The sequence below is a fragment of the Oryx dammah genome, unplaced genomic scaffold (genome assembly GCF_014754425.2).
Source record: "Oryx dammah isolate SB20612 unplaced genomic scaffold, SCBI_Odam_1.1 HiC_scaffold_13, whole genome shotgun sequence".
NCBI lineage: Eukaryota > Metazoa > Chordata > Mammalia > Artiodactyla > Bovidae > Oryx > Oryx dammah.
The window spans coordinates 1,235,409-1,244,620 of record NW_024070197.1 but is presented as its reverse complement, the minus strand read 5'-3'; the positions used below and the strand labels follow the sequence as shown (position 1 = coordinate 1,244,620).

General features: G+C 48.3%; 1 long non-coding RNA gene across 2 annotated transcripts; it reads left to right on the top strand.

Moving 5' to 3' along the window:
• Positions 1-3,964: 3,964 nt before the first annotated feature.
• LOC120871851 lies at positions 3,965-8,945 on the top strand. 2 transcript variants are annotated; one of them, XR_005723127.1, is made up of 4 exons: positions 3,965-4,878; positions 5,655-5,781; positions 6,616-6,737; positions 7,345-8,945. It is a non-coding gene; the product is annotated as an uncharacterized LOC120871851 (long non-coding RNA). The 2 variants fall into 2 exon arrangements; XR_005723126.1 differs by lacking the exon at positions 7,345-8,945 and having other exon boundaries at positions 6,616-7,338.
• The last annotated feature ends 267 nt before the right edge of the window (positions 8,946-9,212 follow it).

Sequence of the window (9,212 nt, the reverse complement as noted above, 5' to 3'; positions counted from 1 at the left end):
TTCTTAATGTTAAGGGGAAAGCATTCAGTGTTGCTTGACCAGTAAATAAGATGACAGTATGGGTTTTTATATAGATGTTTTAAAACCAAGTTTGGTAGGTTTCCCTCCTAATTTGCAAAGAGCTTTCATTATGAATTGGTGTTGAATTTTGTTAAATACCTTTTCTCTTTCAGCTTATGTGATCATACGACTTTTCTTCTGTAGCCTGTTTATATGATGGATTGTCTGACTGGATTTGAATGTTGACCCAGCCTTGCATTTCTACAGTAAACCCTGTAGTTTATGGAACACACACACACACACAGACACAAACACACTCCTTTTGCCAGTATTTTGTCAAGAAATTTTATGCATAAAATCGAGCATATTGGCCTTTTTTTTTTTTTTGGCACTGCTGTCTGAATAATACTAGCTTCCTAAAATGAACTTTGAGTGTTTCTCCCTTTTTCCCTCCCAGCCTGGTTGAGATTTTGAGAGTTGGTTTGTTTTCTTCTCTAAATATTTGGTAGAATTCTCTGGTGAAACCATTTTGGCCTGGAGAGTCCATTTAATGGAATTCATTAACTTCACTTCATGAGAATATGTCGGGATGTCATGAGCTTTGATACATTATAAGGCAAAGTTTCAAGTTGAATATCTTACAATGATTTAAAACCAGCAAAATTATGCTTTGAATAATAGGACTTGAACACTTTAAAGGACCATAGAGACCCTCTTCAATTTAATGATTAGAAAACTCAGGTGCAGAGAAGGCAGGTGACTAGTCAAGCCCATATTCTCAAGATGAGGCCAGATGGTGTCTGTTTCTCCTAGCCTGTTGGAATTCTGCCCTTTACACTGCTTTATAAAAGCCCCATCCAGTTGGCATTGAGGATGTGATTATTTTCAAAAAGCACATTTGATGATCTTTGCTTCCTTCAGGCATAGGTTATTCTGTAACAATTTTAAGCACATCTTTAGATGTTTTCATTCAGATCTTCTGTTACTAATCTGTGTCCTGTTTGATTTCATCCTCTGTTTTGTTTCATCCTATGCAAATTAGATTTATCTTTTTATGGTCCTGTGTATTGCCAGTTTTACATGTATTTATTTTGTGCTAAAAAGAAAACACCCTGCATTTAGTGTATGCAGTTCTATGTGTATCTATCAGGCCAGATTTTTTCATCTTGGTGTATGAACCTGGTAGAACCTTACCAGTGCTATTCCTACCGTATAAAAATAACTGAGCATTAAGATGCTTCACTTTATTTATAGATGTAACTTTTTATTCTTAAAGTTGTTTTACATAAATTGATGTTTAAGATTGTATACAAATTTTAAAATGTCTTCCTGCTATTTTCTTTCCTGAATCTATTTTTCAGATGCAAATACACACTTTTGTATTTTGATTTTATTTAATAGCTCTAATATATTTATTTTCCAAATTTTTATTTGCTTTATCTTTGTAAGATATCTTCAAAACTGTGACTTATAAACTGAATATTGCTGGATAGTTTTCAGCCTACTAAAAACTACCGACAACCAATTCCAACATTTATTACATATACATTTCATGTGATAGCTGGCATATTTAAAATGCATCTTCCTATTGTGCTTTTCAGTTCTGTGTCTTACACATTCTTTTAAAAATTTCTGTAGATTATTTACATTCTAAACTTCACTTTTAGTTGGTAATATATATACTTGTTAGTGTTTAAGCTTAAAAATTATATACATGTCTTTAACACAACAAAGTATAAGTTAATATCTTAATCTTTTGCACGATGTAGTGGATATTATTGAGGATCACATGGTAATTCCATTGTTCTCCTCAACAAGATATTGTTCATGTTTTACATAGATAATGAATTAACTGCATTTATTCACAGGTGCCCTTTTCTTGGATCTTCGGTCCTTCTGTCACTGCAGACCTTTCCCCTGGGATCATTTTCCTCTGGCCTTAAATGTAGTTCGTTGGAGTATAGTTGCTTTACAGTGTTGTGTTATGTGTGGGTTAGTTGTCTACTATTTCATTCTCTTTTTGAGAAACATTTTCAGTATATCCTTCCACTATGTCCTGGACCCTATGTTGTGTGTGACTGGAGGTGGTTTATTTTGTGTTAACAGTTTCCTGGTACTAAGGAACAGTATTTGAACATGGTACAAGAACAACACCTCCTAGAAGTTCTAACAGGCTCAGCAATTGGGGTTTTGAGTTGTTGGAATAAGAAAAGGATGACTGTGTAGAATGCATAGGAGAAATAATAAGTCTGGTAACCAGACTGATGGATTGCGACATAAACTGACTAGATGACTAACAAACGCCGTTGTCTCCTTTTGGCTGCCTGGGAGGTCAGCATGTCCCAGCTTTCCTTAACAGTTAACCCTGGGACCATGTGAGTGGGTTGTGGCCAGATGAACGCATGCAGAAGTGGTTGTGGACGTGTGTCTTAATTGTTCTTCATTTGTGCACCATTCTGGGAATCTCCTCAGTGGTTCTTTCTCAATCTCAAACCTCCCCAGGACTTAGTGCTCCCTCGGGTGCTGTAGGTTCAGAAGGTGGGTTGATGGCCATGATGTCTTGATGAGGACAGGTCCTCATGACCTGAAAAGCCTCTGAGCTTCCAGCTGGGCCATCTCATCATCACATATTTGTACCCAAGTCTGCCAGTCCTTAGGATCAGAAGAAGAGGACAGGAGGGCAAGGAGGAGGCCCCAGTTACTGGGAACTTGATACGTCATCATGTCATAGACGTGAAACCATCAACTCCACTCCACTGGGACCTGAGGGCACTTAGTCCTGATGTTCCCAAGATCAGACTCTTACTTGTAATAATGCAACTCTTGGGGCATCGTGCCTACCTGTAGTTTAAGAAGTCTATCTGCTTTTTAAAAGATAACTAAATATGGATAGAAAAAAAGGACTATGCAAAATAGTACATACAAATGTATGCTTTTAATGTAAAGCATTTAATCAGTACCTGAGAGCTTGAAAAGTCTGAAAGTCTAGTCGCTCAGTCATGTCTGACTCTGTGACCCCGTGGACTGTAGACTACCAGGCTCCTCCGTCCATGGGATTTTCCAGGCAAAAGTACTGGGGTGGGTTGCCGTTTCCTTCTCTAGAGGATCTTCCCAACCTAGGGATCAAACCCGGGTCTCACATTGTAGGCAGACACTGTACCATCTGAGCCACCAGGGAAGTCCTGAGAGGGTGCTTGCCAAGTCAAGGAATCATGTTTTCATAAATAATGCCAACATTCTTGCAAAGAGGTATCCATGGCTTAGCCTTTCACAGCCTTGCACGTGAAAGCGTTCTGTCTGCAATCCCATGGACTGCAGCTGGCCAGGCACCTCTGTTCATGGAACTCTCCAGGCAGGTATCTGGCGTGGGTTGCCATTCCCTTCTCCAGGAGATCTTCCCAATCCAGGGATCGAACCTGGGTCTTCTGCACTGCAAGTAGATTCTTTACTGCCCTATCCACCAGGGAAGCCCGATGTTAATACTAATGACAGTAGTAATGTTCACTCAGTCGTGTCCAACTCTTTGGGACCCCATGGACTGCAGCACCCCATGCTTCCCTGTCCTTCACCATCTCCCGGAGCTTACTCAAACTCGTCCATCAAGTCGGTGATGCCACCCAACCATCTCATCCTCTGTCATGCCCTTCTCCTGCCTTCAATCTTTCACAGCATCAGGGTCTTTTCTAATGAGTCGGCTCTTTGCTTCAGATGGCCAGAGTATTGGAGCTTCAGCCTCAGCATCAGTCCGTCCAGTGAATATTCAGGATTGATTTGCTTTAGGATTCACTGGTTTGATCCACTTGCAGTCCAAGGGACTCTCAAGAGCCCTCCAACACCACAGCTCAAAAGCATCGGTTGTTCAGCGCTCAGCCTTTTTTATGGTCCAACTCAAATCCATACGTGACTGCTGGAAACGATTTTGAACCAGTCTTGGTCCATGTCCCTTGTCTGTTGCTTCTTGACCTGCATACAGATTTTGCAGGAGGCAGGTAAGTTGGTCCGGCATTCGCATCTCTTTAAGAATTATCCATAGCTTGTGAACTCAGCGCCTGAGTTCCCCATGCCCTGCGTCTGGATGGAGCCCTAAGTCCTGCAGTGATAGAGAAGGCGGGGCATTGCCCCCAGGCCTAGGGCAAATTGGGCACTCTCCTTTAAGAGGAAGCCCCGCCCTGTATTAGGAAAAGTGAAGCCAAGTTATCGCCCAGTCTCTCCGCGTGGTGCCGAGGGGCCGTCGCCGAGGAGAAGGGAAAAGGCGCACGCGCGTGGGCACAGGCTGGGAGTTAACTCTGTGGCACAGAAGCGGATGCCACCGGCACTTCCGCCTTCACCCCTGGGCCAATCACAATCCGGGAAGGGACGTTCCCGGCGGCCTCGGGGCGGGAGTTCCGGCCTCGTCGCGGTAGAGCCTCCTTCCGGCAGCGGTTGATGGTTGAGAGGCTACCACGTGGACCGGAGCGCAGCTCCGGGACCGTGTCTCTAGGGCCGGGCGTGGAAGGCGAGCGAGATCGCGGGCCTGCCTCCGCACCCCATCGGAGCCGTGACGCCCCAGCTCCGGCTCCTTCGCCGTGACACTGTGTCCCCGTCTATGGGACGGGAGACTTCGCGCCTGGCGTTTGCCAGGCTCCGCCAAGGCTGCACTTTTCTGCAGGCCTCCCCCCGCGCTCCGTCGCCAAGGGCCCCGGGGACGGCGGCCTGCGCCTTTCGGGCATTCGACGTCATTTTTTGGGTGGTGGTTTGACTTCCTTTTATAGCGAGGTTCGGAGTTTGAGGCGCGGCCCGAGGTGACCCTGCCCTGGTCTCCCGCCTCTCGGGGCCCCGTTCCGCCCACTGCGTCCCGTGGCGGCGGCAGGCGCGGCAGCACTGATGAAGCCGGCGCAGGTGAGTGGAGGGTCACCCAGAGCCGCGCCGCTGGCGATAGCTGCTGGTGTTTTTCCTGGGACTCCGCCTTCCCTTCTCCCGGTTCTTGGTCGCGGGTCTCTGCAGGGAGTTACTTCTGGGGTAGGGTACCGAATTCAGGCATATGAATAGATTCCTAAAATGACAACTACGGGGGTAAATTTCAGCACCACGTGCCGACTCTCAGGAGTGAGCCAGAGTTGGGAGTGACCAGGGTCTACATTGTGCCTTAGGGGAACAGAGAGCGCCCGGGCTGAGGTCAGGCCTGGAATGACAGCCAGAGGAGCTAGACCTCCCTTCTGAAAGTTTGGAGAGAAGGTGGAGGTGATTTAACACGTTTCGTTAGGTAGGTTTCCTCTGGCTGCACAGATGAGGCTGTGGAAGTGAGGGAAGAGGCAGGGAGCCCTGGGAGGATTGTGAGCCGATAGCTTTAAGATCCAAGTTCAGGGGACTGGTGGGAGAAGGTGAGCCCGAGCCCACCTGGGAGATCCAGTTTGAATGACACCAGGACAACAGGCTGGCAGGAGAGAGTTTGAGGTCGGTCATACTGTACTTAGCTTAGGAAGTATTTTTTTCTGCCCCCCTGCCTGGTTTTGCTCTGGGCTGCACACAGTAATCAGAGGGAAGAGTAGAGAGCAACTACCAGTGTGGTGCAAAGTCGGGCGTCTCCTCTGAGTTGGGACACTGGGGAAGAGAGGGACCTGGGGTGCTCTGGGGAGAGATGCTGCCTGCCAGCTTACCTGTCCCCATCGTGGCAGGGCAGTGTGACCTTCGAGGATGTGTTCGTGTATTTCTCCCGGGAGGAGTGGGAGTTGCTAGAGGAAGCTCAGAGACTCCTGTACCGTGATGTGATGCTGGAGAACTTTGCGCTTGTGTCATCGCTGGGTAAGTCCCTCTTTTAGTTATCTGTTGCTACCTGGTAAATTACCCCAAAGCTTAGTGCACTGAATAGACAAACATTTATCTTACAGTTGCTTTGGGTAAAGAATCAGGCATATTCTACTTGGGTACCCCTAGCTTAGGGTCTTTCATGACCTTGCTGGCAAGCTGCCCAGGGTTTCCATCTAACCTGAAAGCTCAGCTGGTGGTGAACCTCCCTTCAAGGTCATGCACGTGATCGGGAGGCTGTTGGACGAAGTCCTCCCTCAGTTTCTCGCCATGCTGTGTTCTCCTTAGGCAGGTCACAACGAGGCAGCTGATTTCTGAGATGACGGGCAAGAGATGGCATCCAGGAGAGAAACTGATATTTTTACAACCTGCCCTCGGAAGTGCCATCCCACAGTGTTTCATTATTTTCTAATGAACAAAATTATTTTCTGTTCATTATAAAATAGTGTTTAAACCCAGCCAGCACTCAGCTGGAAGGCATTAAAAGGGATGTGATTCCCAGTTTCCTGAGCTGAGTGTTGTTTTTTCTTACGGGCAGTTCTCGGTGTCTCACACTTCTGTCACGGCGCAGCTTCTTTCCTTGTTCCCTGGAGTAAGAGTGCGAGTCCCAGGGCGAGGGGCGCCTCCCTCCTCTCCCAGAGCCGCCCCACCCTCCGCTGCCGGGAGCTTTGAGATGCAGTATTTGGGGGTGAGAAGTCTCGCAGTCTGCCCCCGACACGCCAGGTCTCTGGCCTCCTGTGCCCCGGGTTCTGCCCCATTCCGCCATCTTCTCTGTGAAGGGGGTCTCCCAGGGTCACTACTGGCCCCTGATCAGCTGTTCTTTCCCATTAGGACTTGCAGTTTCCAGGTCTCATGGGGCTACCCAGCTGGAGCCGGAGGGGAGCCTGGGGTGCCTGAGGAGGTAGACGCTGCTCCAGTCAGAGCAGAGAAGACCTGGAGGAGGCCCAGGCCTGGTGAGCAAAGAGCGCGGGCATCAGGGCTGGCTTTGCTTTATAGCAGCAATTTGCGCTGCGTCTGTGGTGTCTCCTTCCCCGTCTTGGATGCTCTGCTCATTTGTCACTTCTGCTCTGCCCTTAGGTGCCTGTCTGCTCCACTCCCCTTTCTAGTCGCACAGCTTGTCTGACCTCTTGCTCCTCCATGCAGCGCTCCACAGCATTGGGTTTCTTCTCACAGGTCATGAGATGTGCACATAGCCTTACATTTTCCTTAAACACTGTCAGGCCAGATATTCAGTTCTGGGCCAGGTTTGATATTCTGTCAGGCCAGGTTTTTCCGGCCCTGGCTAGACCCTTTTTCAGAGCACTCACCTCGCACAAGGAGCCAGGAGCCTTGCTTGGAGACCATCTGCATGGCGCGGTTCAGAGTGCCCTTGGCCACGCTGCCCCATCCTGGTGTCCCCTCCTCCGAGGTTCCCTTCCTCTGTGACAGTCAGAGGCCCCCCCTCCTCCTGATCCTGGGGCCCGCAGCCCCACGGACCCATTGCCAGTTGTATCAGACGCACACTTGTTACTGGAGGCCACCAGCTGAACGTGCGCTTCAGCCACATCTGTCTTCCTTCAGGTTGTCGGCACGGAGTGGCGGGTGTGGCTGCACCTTCTGAGCAGGGGGTTCCTGTGAGCCAGCCGCAGATGCGGACTACCCAGGCTGAGCCCTCCACCCACACGGCTCACCTCTGCGACATGCATGGCCCAGTCTTGAAAGACAGTGTGGCCCCTGGCTGAGCCACAAGGAACTCCCAGCAGGTGAATCATGGGGAGAGATTGCGGGTGTAGTGTAAATCTTGACCAGATGCAGAAGTGGTGGAATGGAATCTTCAGAAGAGAAAACCCAGGCTTCATTTGTAAAGCACTACGGATCCTGTACATCAGAGACAGCCTTCACTTGCAGAGAGGGTGCGAGAACTTCCCAGCCAGCACCTGGCCCCTCGCCATGGGGAGAAGCCAGGTGGGCATGTTGGGAGCTTATTCTCTGCTGTCATCGCCACGCAGTCCTTTTGGGTATTGGATTCCTGTTGAGCCGGAAAGCACAACTGAGGCCATAAAGCCATCTGCCTCTCAGTGGCCCTTGGAGGGAGTGTTGCTCCAGGGTCAGTTGACTTTGGGACTCTGGGTTGGAGCAAACTAGAAATCAGAAATGCAAGAAGGGCCCTGGAGCCCAGGGACAGTTTCCCACAAGGAGAGTCTTCAGGAGGATGAGCTGTGAACACAGTGGTGTGAGAACAGGTGACAGTCTGCACTCCAGCAATTACTGGAGCAATCCTCTGGTAGATGCTTTAAATAAACAGAACTCACGTGCACCAGGGAAAGCTTCCATGATCTACACAGGCGAGTCTCTGCAGGTGGAAGAGAGTGTGGGATGGCTTAACAAATGTCGATGTGCCTTTCTCCTGAGGGTGGGCCCAAGGCAGCACACGAGGATGTGTGCTCAGCAGAACCACAGGAGTGGTCAGGCTCATGAAGCAATGGCACAGTCACACTGAGAAGCCTTATAAATGCAAAGAATGTGGGAAGGTATCTTGTGTCTGCTCTGCTTTTGTTCCAAGTAACATTCCGCACTCCAAAAACAGGCATACTTTGAGTGCAAAGTAGGTGGGTTTGCCTTCTGTGACAACTGTTTCTCCACGCATCATGTGAGGGTTCTCACGAGAGAGGACCCCAGAGTACAGTGAATGTGGAAAGGCCTTCATTCACCCTTATTTGTCTGGCCTAATAGGATCCATGCTGGAGAAAAGCCCTTTGAGTATAAGAATATCAGAGAGCCTTTGTTATAGTTCCTCCCTGATTCCATATGGGAAGGCTTACATGAGGGAGAAACGTGAATCTAGTGACTGTGGACAGTACCTCTTCCTTCATTCATTCCTTACCAAGCCTCAGAGTGTTCATACTGGGGAGAAACCCTGTGAGCGTAAGAAATGGGCCAAAGGCTTTTACATGTGAACTTGTCTCAGGCACTATCAGAGAACTCATACTGGGAAAAGACCTTTTGAATGTAACTCCTGGGGAAAATCTTCTCAACAGAGGAAGCTTTGTACTCTGAGGAATTATACCAAAGAGAAACAAGTGTTTGTATGCTGTGAGAAAATCTGAGATCAGTTATCACTTATTGTCATTGGAAGAGTCATATAGGAAATTGGTCCATCCTAGGAGATTGGATCTGAGGATTTATAAAGGAGAGAGAACCAGTGGCTACTGTGCAGTTTCAAAACTCTTCAACCATAGCTCTACCATTACAATGCACTGAAAAATATCACAGGCAAATAAATGTATTTATGACTTTTTTTCTGATTTTCCTGAGAAACCAATGACAGTTTATTCAGTTCAGTTCAGTCGCTCAGTTGTGTCCGACTCTTTGCGACCCCATGAATCGCAGCACGCCAGGCCTCCCTGTCCATCACCAACTCCCGGAGTTCACTCAGACTCACGTCCATC